Here is a 14,384-nt window from a genome sequence, read left to right on the forward strand (position 1 = left end):
GAGCTACCGTGCCGGCTACTACCGGGGGCGGACATCGTAGGCTAATCCCCACATTCTTACGTTGATCTTCGTTCTGCGAATCCAGAGTGCAGCTTGTTCAGCGTATCCCACGTAGGTCAACTGTCCTATTGGCCAGAATGGGGGCTTTCATAAGACTTCATCCATCCTGCAGGATGACTGTATATGGAACGCTATGAATTTATTCTGAAGTTTGAAGATGGTTCAACGAGACCTACTGTCGCATGAAGGAAACTCTTGACTTGAGCCTTCGGGTTGCCAGTTCGCAACCATATAAAGTACGTGTCCTCAGATACAGTGCCTTAGATCTCTCCATTATGGATGCGCACTCATGGCGGATGTCTGCAGGTGCAGTACCTGCTACACAGTAAACTTTTCAAGTGGTATACATAAACAACCTGTGACGAGTCTCAGGTCTCATTTTAGGCAACATCTACTTGGTTTGCTTGACTACATGTACACCTACATACATTCCACAAACCACGGTTCAGTACATGGCGGAGGGTACCTTGTACCACACTCTCAAACAGGGCGAGGGAGAAACGTCTGTACAAAAGCCGCTGCACAGGCTCTGATTTCTCGCATTACATCTTCGTGGGCGTTATGTAAAATTTACGTTGGCGGCAGCAGAATCGTTCAGCAGTCGGCATCAAATGCCGGTTCTCTAAATTTGTGCAGTAGTACCTTGTGGAAAGAGCGTCGTCTTCTCTCCTGGGATTCCCGTTTGATTCATGAAGCATTTTCGTAATACTTTGTACTGAGCAAACCTACCAGTAACAAATCTAGATAGTCTCTAAACTGCTTCGATGTCTTCGTTTAATAAGACCTGGTGGGGATCCGAAACATTCGAACATTACTCAAAAATGGATCGCACTAGAGTTTATAAATCGTCTTCTTTATAGACGAACTACACTTTCCCTAAATTCTCCAAAAATACGAAGTCGAGTATTCGCCTTCTCTACTACTAGTCTGACGTGCTCATTCCATTTCATATCGCTTTACAACGTTACGCTTATCTATTCAATCGAAATGTTGTGTTCGAAAGTTGCAGGACTGTTCTTCCTACTCATCAGCATCAACTCACTTTTTTCTACATTTAGAGCAAGCTGCCATGTTGTCTAAGTCACTCAACGACACCTTGGTGTACATCACAGCGTCACCAGCAAACAGCCTTAAACTATGTAAGTAGGCTGTTTAGGTTTTTGTATTGGCAACGTTACGTAGCGCCCTGTATGAAAATCACTGGCTGTGCTGTGTGCAGTCTGTGGCTAGTTTGCATTGTTGTCTGCCATTGTAGTGTTGGGCAGATGGATGTGAACAGCGCGTAGCGTTGAGCAGTTGGAGGTGAGCCGCCAGCAGTGGTGGATGTGGGGAGAGAGATGGCGGAGTTTTGAAATTTGTAAGACTGGATGTCATGAACTGCTATATACATCATGACTTTTGAACACTATTCCGCGGGACTGCTACGGTCGCAGGTTCGAATCCTGCCTCGGGCATGGATGTGTGTGATGTCCTTAGGTTAGTTAGGTTTAAGTAGTTCTAAGTTCTAGGGGACTGATGACCACAGAAGTTAAGTCCCATAGTGCTCAGAGCCATTTAAACCATTTTTGAACACTATTGAGGTAAATACATTGTTTGTTCTCTATCAAAATCTTTTATTTGCTAACTGTGTCTATCAGTAGTTAGTGCCTTCCATAGTTTGAATCTTTTATTTAGCTGGCAGTAGTGGCGCTCGCTGTATTGCAGTAGTTCGAGTAACCAAGATTTTTGTGAGGTAAGTGATTTGTGAAACGTATAGGTTAATGTTAGTCAGGGCCATTCTTTTGTAGGGATTTTTGAAAGTCAGATTGCGTTGCGCTAAAAATATTGTGTGTCAATTTAACGATAACCTTGTTTCAGATAAACACTCGCCGTCGAGGACCACATGCTGGGTTCTACTACTTAATAAGTCTTCGGACCACTCACGTATCTTGGAACCTAAACTGTATGCTGGACCTTCGTGAACAGTCTGCATTGGGGCACCGATTAAAATGGTTTCCGAAAATTTAGGAGTGTGGAATCTGATAGTTGTGCTCCATCCACGGTTTGCAGAATGTCATGTGAAGGCCGGGCATATTCTGCTGCCGAATAGCAAAGGGCCATAACTGAAGTTCTTAAGATGCAAGTAGGCGTGCCCCAAGCTGTTCATGACAATTTCCAGAGTATATTGGTCTGTGCTGATATCTTCCTTTTGGTGTTTACCCAGCGTGTTCTGTGAGTGAATGTTCGGTCAAGAGTTACCCCTAGATGTTCTCGCGCCCGACGGCCGTCGTAATTTAATATATTATTATTGTTATTATTATTATTTGATTGTTGCAGACTTACGTGGTGGGCATTAATAAAAATGATATTCCATTTAATTTTGATTTTGCGGTTAAATGCTTTCCTGAAGTTCTCCTTTTTAACAATATTAATCTCAAATTATTTGTTACGTTAATGAATGTTAGACTCGCGGCATCTTAAAACATGAGCATACAAGCTGAACAATGTAATAAACTTTTCATATTAACTTCCTCGGCTAGTCAGTTCACTTTAAAGCAAAAGATCTTTAGTTATTACTTACAATTGCGGCCCACACACGCGCGAGAGTATTTTTTCTTACCTCCGTTAATCATTGTATTGTAGTCGCTGTCCTGGCTCTGGGTCTCGGCTATGCTACTGAAAATAAAAATCTTAAAGCTAAGTATTTTCTGCAACGTCGGGCGGCTGTGGAGAAAAATTAATATTATGTTAATAGCGGGCGAGTTTTCCGCTTCCGCTAATTTTTCATAAGTTAATATCGCCACGTAATGGCGTCGTTGGCTGCATCGGCCACTGCGATTGTTGAGCTGTAAATTACTTGAATGCAGGTTAATTCAAGGAAGGTGGACATGAAATCGGGATCACCTCTTACAAATTAAAAGTGCACAATAATATTAAATCATTATATTATATGCTTAACTCATACAAATATGCTTACATTTGCCAACACTCGAAAGATGTCCGTCGATACACAATAAAGACAAGAGAAAAAAGTGAAGACTAAAAAAATTAACAAAGGAGGGTATCTTGTCGTCTCTTTAGATCACTTTGTTATAAATTATTTCTCTGCAATCTAAGCCTACACAGGGAAATTATTATTTTACGGCTACATGATAAAAATATATTATTCAATTTTTAAGTCTTTTCGTAATATAGCACTGGGGACGCTATATTGCCCCCCGAAATGTTTATGTCATAAAAAATGTTCGTGTTTTTTGACAAATATTTCCTCCTTCATGTCCACAGTGTCCACACGCAGATTTTTCTTTCACAGTCTACATATGTCACATCGTATATTTAAATCGTTAAGTTATTGAGGTGTGTTGCACACAAAGTGTAATACAGATGAAGTTACCTACATAACAATAAAATATACAATTGGTTACATATACAGTCATGTACAAAAGAAAAGGACATAGAATATAATAGAATACAATTTTGGCTGCTTCTTTTCGGGTTGCAACTTTTGCAGTGTTCAAAGGTATCCAATCACGAGTTAGTCCATAAACTTCAAGTCCCAGGGGTGTCAACTGTTCGCTCTCCATTTGGCGCGGCCGTAGGGAAACCCTGGGGAAAACCTCGGCGGAGCGACAGACTAACTGCTTTGGTTACTTTCACTTAATTGTTTCTGGGATGTCATTGGAGTACAGGATGTGCATACATTACAAATAATTTTTTGTTGCGCTATGCAAAAAATGAGGTCATTGTAACAATTGATTGCGGTGTCGTTGATGATCTACGCCGCGACGTTTAGCTCGCGACGGCGTCGGTTGGTGTGTTCGGTGCTCGGCGTTCGCGGCGGCGGCGGAGAGGTCAACGCCCGCTCGACGCCAGCGTGTCTCTCGCCGTCGCGGAACGTCAGAATCAGCTGATCGGCTGCACGGTTGGCGATGCGCTTCTGTCTCGGCCGGCGTGGCGGAGTGGGATGATATCCGCCTCCTGCGCTTGTTGGCAGGAGTCAGCTCTGCTACGCATCTCCGACGTAGTACATGAAACATACACACAACCAACGTAATATTTGTTTCCCGCTGCAGATGGTTACGCTAGTGGGAAAGAAGCATTTATTAGTGCGGCAGTTGTTAAGTTTTCGCCAGTTTCCGAGTGTCAAGCTAGCACCGTCTTGCAGAATACATGACATGGATCTTCTCCCCTGAATGAAGTTTTGTTGGGCCACTGTTTCCATTACACGTCAGTTTTTGTCTTGATACAATTACTTATGTTTTCGCCGCACTCGCAGGCACTGGTGAGTGTCCCAGTACGAGCTTAGCACAAACATTCGCCGTTTCTGCGGTCGCTGTTTTGCAACAGTCCACGCATCGCATTCCAATCTCGCATTATTGTGCTCACTGAAACTACAGTCTGTCCCAAAAATATTGACTGTGGGTTCACTTCACGTTAACAGTTCACATTTATAAGCAAATTCACAGATTTTCGTGCGTAATATTGGCGTTTGGCGTCTTCACCGCTGTTGAACTTTCAATACTAGCACTTCACTGTCCATACCACAGTTTCACCTTCACAGTTTTTCACACTGCTTAAAGTAACTGTTACGATTAGTTCACAAACACTAATGTATTTCATTCAGTCTGAACTGGATTTTGGCTCGTGCTGGATTTTACCAGTCTCTCGCACTAATTATCTCTTTTCATTTTCCACTTAGAGTCGTTCTTGCCTTCAGATTTTTTGACTATACAATTGTATTTCCATCTCATCTGAGGTAAGTCCCCATGTCATGTCTGCCCACTCATTGCGTACTTGCCCTCCAGAGCCAGGCTCGACTTTACAAAACTTTGCCTCTCGCATTATCGTACACATTTTATAATCTAGGCCTAGCGTGCAAGTTCCTAGATTAGTGTTTGATTTGTGACTTTTGCTTACACGATAAATTCGTGTAAATCTCTGCCTTAGCAGATGGCAATATATTTTAGCAGTGCTTGGCGGTAGTCGCGTTTACTGATTTGCTTTGTACCTTGTCCACAACACATGAGGTACCTTGGGTGATGTACACCCTGCACTCATGTTGTTCAGTAAATTATGATTGAGCATATTTCAAGATCGATATAGACATAAATACATGGAACAACATATAAACTATAATATTGAATTTCATAAGCTGCGTTACTACTACAGTTCAAAAATAGTCATGACACACTAATGAAAAATTCTTTCATCATTATATGCTGTTGAATTTTAAAAAAAAAAATATTTTTAAAGCATTTTTAAACATGAAATTTGTAAAATATTCTTAAACCTACGTTCATTTTTTTTCTTCAAAATATAATTGCTTAAAAATACTATTATTCCTTAACATCTACAAAATTGAATCACACTAATCTTGTGTGCCTCATTGTCTTTAAATGTTAGACTAAAATCTGAACACTTACTCACAAAAAAATACACTATAAACTTAACCTATTATTCACATATGTAAAAGTTGCTCTACTGAGCGAACGTCTTTAAGTCTTTGTAAGTATTTTCCTTGTTTCCTTCGTAATTGCCTCCTTATTTGACCACGGGATGGTGTAGTTTGCGTGACAGAAAGTATCGTGAGGTACCACTTCGATGTTATAGGTGTAGCCCTCTATAACACCAGGTTTTTCCGAAAACACATTCTCATAATCTGTAAGTAGCTGAATCAATTCGTTTTGTTGTGCTTCAGTCATATGTTCTGACTCCCTAACTTTCATGGCTATCAGTTTCCTTTTTTCCTCTTTGTCTTCAGTAATAAATTCTTTATAATATGCTTGTCTTGTACTTAAGTCAGAATATAAATTCATTACCTGTATTCCTTCGAATCTCGACTGAAAGTTCCGGCAAAATTTACCGTGCACGTCCCGTGTCCTCAACAATGGCAAAATTACACGTCTGTCCTCATTCATAAGGCTTACTTCCCCGCACAAGAGGTCAATTTTTGCGTCCCTCTGGCGTAAAAATTCCATCCCCAGGATGCAAGCAACACCTAATCCCTTAACTACTAGGAACGAGCTTTTCATTGCTTCATTTCCTACCGTAAACTCGACTTGCACCTGGTGCTTTATGATATGAGATTGTGCACCTATTGCACCTGTAACACGACAATTCTTCACTGGCAATACTGGTATTCTATTATTTTGACTCAAGTACTTGTAAAAATTTGCGCTCATGACATTGGTTGACGCACCGGTATCGACTATTATGTGTATTGGTGCTCCGTACATATCTGCTTGCAATATAGCCTGCACAACACTTTTGTCGGTTCGGTTACATTTCTGCGGTATGTCTACAAGTTCCTTTTCTACACTTCTGGAAATGGAAAAAGAACACATTGACACCGGTGTGTCAGACCCACCATACTTGCTCCGGACACTGCGAGAGGGCTGTACAAGCAATGATCACACGCACGGCACAGCGGACACACCACGAACCGCGGTGTTGGCCGTCGAATGGCGCTAGCTGCGCAGCATTTGTGCACCGCCGCCGTCAGTGTCAGCCAGTTTGCCGTGGCATACGGAGCTCCATCGCAGTCTTTAACACTGGTAGCATGCCGCGACAGCGTGGACGTGAACCGTATGTGCAGTTGACGGACTTTGAGCGAGGGCGTATAGTGGGCATGCGGGAGGCCGGGTGGACGTACCGCCGAATTGCTCAACACGTGGGGCGTGAGGCCTCCACAGTACATCGATGTTGTCGCCAGTGGTCGGCGGAAGGTGCACGTGCCCGTCGACCTGGGACCGGACCGCAGCGACGCACGGATGCACGCCAAGACCGTAGGATCCTACGCAGTGCCGTAGGGGACCGCACCGCCACTTCCCAGCAAATTAGGGACACTGTTGCTCCTGGGGTATCGGCGAGGACCATTCGCAACCGTCTCCATGAAGCTGGGCTACGGTCCCGCACACCGTTAGGCCGTCTTCCGCTCACGCCCCAACATCGTGCAGCCCGCCTCCAGTGGTGTCGCGACAGGCGTGAATGGAGGGACGAATGGAGACGTGTCGTCTTCAGCGATGAGAGTCGCTTCTGCCTTGGTGCCAATGATGGTCGTATGCGTGTTTGGCGCCGTGCAGGTGAGCGCCACAATCAGGACTGCATACGACCGAGGCACACAGAGCCAACACCCGGCATCATGGTGTGGGGAGCGATCTCCTACACTGGCCGTACACCACTGGTGATCGTCGAGGGGACACTGAATAGTGCACGGTACATCCAAACCGTCATCGAACCCATCGTTCTACCATTCCTAGACCGGCAAGGGAACTTGCTGTTCCAACAGGACAATGCACGTCCGCATGTATCCCGTGCCACCCAACGTGCTCTAGAATGTGTAAGTCAACTACCCTGGCCAGCAAGATCTCCGGATCTGTCCCCCATTGAGCATGTTTGGGACTGGATGAAGCGTCGTCTCACGCGGTCTGCACGTCCAGCATGAACGCTGGTCCAACTGAGGCGCCAGGTGGAAATGGCATGGCAAGCCGTTCCACAGGACTACATCCAGCATCTCTACGATCGTCTCCATGGGAGAATAGCAGCCTGCATTGCTGCGAAAGGTGGATATACACTGTACTAGTGCCGACATTGTGCATGCTCTGTTGCCTGTGTCTATGTGCCTGTGGTTCTGTCAGTGTGATCATGTGATGTATCTGATCCCAGGAATGTGTCAATAAAGTTTCCCCTTCCTGGGACAATGAATTCACGGTGTTCTTATTTCAATTTCCAGGAGTGTATTTTTATTCCCTCATTGTATCTCAGCATACAAAGTTTTTGGCTGTCATCCGTGAATGTGCCCTCACTACACCGTCCTGCAGCCAACAACGGAGAGCGTATTGTGGCTGTCTTTAGTTTAACGGATGAGCATTAGTGGGTTGACAGTTGTGTGTCACTTCCACTAACCTCACATTGTGGTTCTGGTCGTTGTTGTTGCTACTGTTGGGTTGGCCGCCCTGCCTCCCCGATGGTGTATTTTGATATTGTGTATGGCTCTGGTTTTGCGGTGGTCGGTTGTAACTTCCTGACATGCTCTATGATGGACCTGGGTTGGCGTTCCATTGTGGAGCTGTGTTTTGTTGCCACTGTGGTGTCGGTTCGTTACGACCACGCCACTGGTTTCGGTTATTCCGCCATTGCGGATTGCCGTTACCATTATATCCATTACTCATGCGTCCATCATGATGTCTGCCCGCATCTCGTGGTCGTGCGGTAGCGTTCTCGCTTCCCACGCCCGGGTTCCCGGGTTCGATTCCCGGCGGGGTCAGGGATTTTCTCTGCCTCGCGATGGCTGGGTGTTGTGTGCTGTCCTTAGGTTAGTTAGGTTTAAGTAGTTCTAAGTTCTAGGGGACTGATGACCATAGATGTTAAGTCCCATAGTGCTCAGAGCCATTTGAACCATCATGATGTCTCTTTCGATTTTGACGATTATAACCGTTGCCGTTATAACCATTGCCACTGTTTGTGCCTCGATTCTGTTGCCGGTGCTCTTCCCTATTCCCGTTACCATTTGGTACTAAGTTACTACCATTACTGTGGCTGCTATTGTAATCGGCTTTTTGTTGATTACAGCCTGCATGGTTCCACTTGTTTTCGGTTTTCATATCTTCGATCAATAAGTCAACAGAAGCCACTATTTCCATGAATTGTTCTATATCGTATTCCGGCACATTGATGAAATATCTTTTAATTTCACTGGGCAACTTCATTTTTATCGATCTGATTATGTCACGATCGGACATTGGCTCGTCCCAGTACCTGGTTTTGTTTATATACTTTTCGAAATACTTGCGTAACGTTCCCATCTTAGGATTGTACATTTCTGGACTGTACAACTCCTTTCGTAGTCTTTCTTGGACGCTATCGGACCAGAATTTTTGCAAGAATGCACCTTCAAACTGTTGCGTCGTTAGACATATTTCGGACACGTCGGTGGCCCACAGTGCCGCGTCACCTTGAATAAAGGAGACCACGAACTGTATTCTTTGTCTTTCCGTCCATGCCCTGGGAAACACATTCCTGAAGCTCTTAATAAATACCACAGGGTGGACATTTCGTTTTTCGCTATTGAAGGGTTGGAATGTCCTGTGTTATATTACATTGTCCTCATTTTTGCACATCTGATTGCTACATTCTGGGACATTCATTACTTCGTGATGTGCGCTGCACGGTATCGCATGTTGTCCGTGCTCATAATTCGCATTAGGTTGCGGTTGCGCACTCGCACCCTGCCTACCGTCAGCGTTATTATAGTAATCAGTGCGCGGAGTCGGATTCATTATCTGTCCGCCACTGTTTGCATTGCTTTCCAACGCAGTCTTCGCGCGACCTCCTGTTGCCAATTTGGCAACTCCGCAGTCACACGGGATTTGATCTGTGTTACTTCTGGCGACAATATTTACACTCGCGGCCGCAGTCGCTTGTTCTACAGCTGTTTTTACGTCGCTTTCAATCTTTGCAGATATCTCGCGATCCTTTTCTTCTAGCCATTCATTTCTACTTCTAGCCATTCATTACTACTTTTTGAGCTTGCACTTCCAAATATGCATCAATACTTTTCCGTGCATCTATCTCCACATTACCCACGCGGTTGGTTAAAGTCTGGACATTATCTTCAAGCCTAGCCTGCGATATCTGTAATTTTTGCATCTCGCCGGCTAAGCTTTGCACAAGATCGGGGATTTCTTTGCAAGCGTCCCGCATCTCGGCAAGTTCGCTTTGGATACTATCTAGTTTCGCTTGATTGCGCTCCTCTTGCTCACGTAGCATCTGAGCCAGTTTCTCGTCTCTTTCTTTTCCCCTCTGTTCTAACGTTCTTTCTTTTTCCCTATCTCTTTCTTCTAACCTGCGCAGAAATTCTGCAAATGGGTCTGCAATCGGTGAGCATACTGGTGCCCCGCTTAATCTAGCACTCGATTGGGCCCCCTGCCCAGGCAGTGGAGTTGTTACTCTATTCCCATTCTGCTGTGGAGCGTCATTCACCGTCCACAGATCCTCGCCCCGCGCTCCGGAAATTATGTTATCCGAGGTGGTGGCTTGAGATTCGTTTACGTATTGCAAATGACCCTCACTTTCCATATTAACAAAATTTTGTTCGTCTGGTACGGATGCTTTAGCTTGTCCTATCTTACCCATAATAAATTCACTTTAAGCCACTGACGAAATCCTTAACGCTGATACACACAAATAATTATCCCCTCCAAAAATAAACATATAAATACACAAAACACCGAAGGACACATTGGTTAAAGTCTGGACATTATCTTCAAGCCTAGCCTGCGATATGGGTTCGATATTCCGCACAGAGCTACACAGGATGCTTGCACAATAGGCCTTACCTTTATTTTTCTTTATCGTAATCCCTTTTCTTTTCTACACTTTTTCTTCTCCAGATCTCCTCAGGGTGTGGTTTTGTTGTTGTACATGTAAAAGAATTCATATAAGCATTAATATTTTACAACACTTAGACACATACATAATTACATTCCTTACAATAGTAAGTATTATATTAATAAATCTCGAATTTTCTTTGATCGGGCCCCAAAGTTGCGGCGCCAATCTCGCGTCCTTCGGCCGTCGTAATTTAATATATTATTATTGTTATTATTATTATTTGATTGTTGCCGACTTACGTGGTGGGCCTTAATAAAAATGATATTGCATTTAATTCTGACTTTACGGTTAAATGCTTTCCTGAAGTTCTCCTTTTTAACAATATTAATCTCAAATTATTTGTTACGTTAATGAATGTTAGACTCGCGGCATCTTAAAACATGAGCATACAAGCTGAACAATGTAATAAACTTTTCATATTAATTTCCTCGGCTAGTCAGTTCACTTTAAAGCAAAAGATCTTTAGTTATTAATTACAATTGCGGCTCACACACGCGCGAGAGTATTTTTTCTTACCTCCGTTAATCATTGTATTGTAGTCGGAGTCCTGGCTTTGGGTCTCGGCTATGCTACTGAAAATAAAAATCTTAAAGCTAAGTATTTTCTGCAACGTCAGGCGACTGTGGAGAAAAATTAATATTATGTTAATAGCGGGCGAGTTTTCCGCTTCCGCTAATTTTTCATAAGTTAATATCGCCACGTAATGGCGTCGTTGACTGCATCGGCCGCTGCGATTGTTGAGCTGTAAATTACTTGAATGCAGGTTAATTCAAGGAAGGCGGACATGAAATCGGGATCACCTCTTACAAATTAAAAGTGCACAATAATATTAAATCATTATATTATATGCTTAACTCATACAAATATGCTTACATTTGCCAGCACTCGAAAGAAGTCCGTCGATACACAATAAAGACAAGAGAAAAAAGTGAAGACGACTAAAAAAATTAACAAAGGAGCGTATCTTGTCGTCTCTTTAGATCACTTTGTTATAAATTATTTCTTTGCAATCTAAACCTACACAGAGAAATTATTATTTTACGGCTACATGATAAAAATATATTATTCAATTTTTAAGTCTTTTCGTAATATAGCTCTGGGGACGCTATAATGTCTGGAAATGAAGCAGTGTTAGCTGCTTACCTCCCCAGACAACCTGCAGTTGTCTTGCTGCATGTCTGTTTTTAAGTTGGATGGCACAGATTTCTGCTCTCAATGGATTCTGTTTCAGCCAATTCTCTTGATAATTACTGCCTAGAGTTTGTAAACCACGATATAGCCTCTCTTCAGTATCTTCAAAAGTAGTCTCTTGATCTGCTAGGGTGACATTAGCTGCATAAACAAAGCTCTTTGTTCCTTGTGGGCAAGGCTGATTATTAGTGTAGACCCTAACAGGTCAAGAGACTACTTTTGAAGATACTGAAGAGAGACTGTATCGTGGTTTACACACTCTAGGCAGTAATTATCAAGAGTACTGGCTGAAACAGAATCCATTGAGAACAGAAGTCAAAAACAGACATGCAGCAACATAACTGCAGGTTATCTGGGAAGGTAAGCAGCTAAAACACTGCTTCATTTCCAGATATCTAGGGGTAACAATTTTGGAACATATCCTACGACCAGCTTAGAGACAGAAGTGATGACACTTTCTGCAGGACCTGACCATTATTTTGCAGGACAATGCTCAAGCACGTTCAGTGCAAACTGTTACTGATTTGTTTGACTGATGGGGCTGCTAACTGCTATACCACCTACTGCACTCCCCTGACTTAGCCCTCGTGAGTTAAACTCGATTTCTAAATTGAAGGAAACACTTCACGGCATTCGCTTCAGAATTGTTACAAATTCGTCGGGCAATAGACCGCGCCGCTCGAACTGTCTAGTCACAACTGACACTGCTAATAGTGTCCTAAGACTTCTACATCGCTAGCAGTGGGTTATACACAATGCTGGTGACTGCTCTGAAGGTCAGTAAAACGTTGAAACGCCTATCTATTTTGTACGAGCTGTAAATAAATAATTGCCACTATTAAAGTTCCAATCCTCGTAATTCATGCTGCATAGGAAGTTAGTCCGTGCACTGTCCACTGAAGAAACTAGATTTAATTAAAGCTCATCTCTTCTTGCCTAGTGTGAGCTAGGTGACATGCTGGTATTCTTACGGCCAAACTGTCGAAAACGTTTTATTGTTCTGCTTCTATGTTCAGCGTATGCTACCGTTCGCTGTACCAACGAGAGCAATACTCTGTTGAATTTCTTCTCTTGATCACAGTATTTGGCCACATTTTGTATTATTTTACGGGCCTATGAGGCGTCACCGAAATTATCGATAGCGACTGAACGTCACTTGCGATCTCTCACCTTCAGCCACAGTTTAATCAAACACGCTGGTAGCAATGGAGCGCTGTTTACTGTTTGTTGGTGAAGGCTGACAGCAGTTCTAGGGCGATAATTTCCGACATCTACCGACAAGAGACGCGGACCAAGTTATTTCTGCCAGACAGTACAATGTAACCAAATTATAACTAACTTTCTGTGATGTGGGTGGAGCATGGGGGAAATGATGATAATGAACGCTGTAGGGCGACGAAAGTCAAGGGAAACAGCTTTCGCCACCACGTGCAGTGCCAACACATTCTGATTTGTACCAAGCATCTGGTGTGGTAGAAAAGAAAGTAAAAATATTTCGTCAAATCCCTCTGTATAGGCGTTCTTGTTCAAATGTGATTCTTCATTGTAGCAATGGATATGACAGCAAATTAAACCTCTCATAACGGAATTAGGGTCTTGTTAGACAGCAAACAGTGGCAGTAATTGCAATCTAAATGAAGATTTCTAACCTCTATCGACTTATAGTGATCAGAACTACGGTTGTAATCTCCCCAATATATGTTTGTGTATTAAATCTAGCCCAACTCTACTTCCCGCCAAAAAAAAAAAAAAAAAAGTCTACGTATTACCAAAATTACGTCCTCACGAACTGTTACCCAACTTAAACTCGTATACTAATCTTTGACTGACCAGAAGCTAATCTGAACGAACTTTAACTACTCACAATACAACTTGTCTTTATATTAAATGCGCAACTGAAGTAGAACAGTAATCTGGCCCTGATCAAAATTTCCAGTTACCTCGCGCCTTGACAACATTGTTGCATATTTCTCAAACACAACAGCAAACAGCAATCAGGTAGCGACGTAGCTAGATTTCTGTTTTTAAATAAAATTTCAAACAATATTCGAACTGTTCCATACAACATGGTTCAATGTGGTAATGCGTAATGATAAAACTTTAAACAGTGGCATGGGTAGAGTAACTATTCCTTTGAAATGATATTCCAAGACTACGGCTTTAGAATGAAGTATGTATTCAAAAAGACAGAGTTATGAAACGTCCCCTTAGACCAATTTATACACGACTGTGCTTAACCTGACACACAATATTATTTAGCGCAACGCAATCTGACTTTCAAAAATACCTACAAAAGAATGGCCCTGACTAACATTAAACTATACCTTTCACAAATAACTTACCTCACAAAAATCTTCATTACTCGAACTACTGCAATACAGCGAGCGCCACTATTGCCAGCTAAATAAAAGATTCAAACTATAGAAGGCACTAACTATTGATAGGGATAGTTAGCAAATGAAAGATTTTAATAGAGAACAAACAATGTATTTACCTTAATAGTCATAATATATATATATATATATATATATATATATATATATATATATATATATATATATATATATATATATATATATCTGCTACAGAAGAATGCTGAAGATAAGGTGGGTAGATCACGTAACTAATGAGGAGGTATTGAATAGGATTGGGGAGAAGAGCAGTTTGTGGCACAACTTGACTAGAAGAAGGGATCGGTTGGTAGGACATGTTTTGAGGCATCAAGGGATCACAAATTTAGCATTGGAGGGCAGTGTGGAGGG

This window comes from Schistocerca cancellata, chromosome 6 (assembly GCF_023864275.1).
Source record: "Schistocerca cancellata isolate TAMUIC-IGC-003103 chromosome 6, iqSchCanc2.1, whole genome shotgun sequence".
NCBI lineage: Eukaryota > Metazoa > Arthropoda > Insecta > Orthoptera > Acrididae > Schistocerca > Schistocerca cancellata.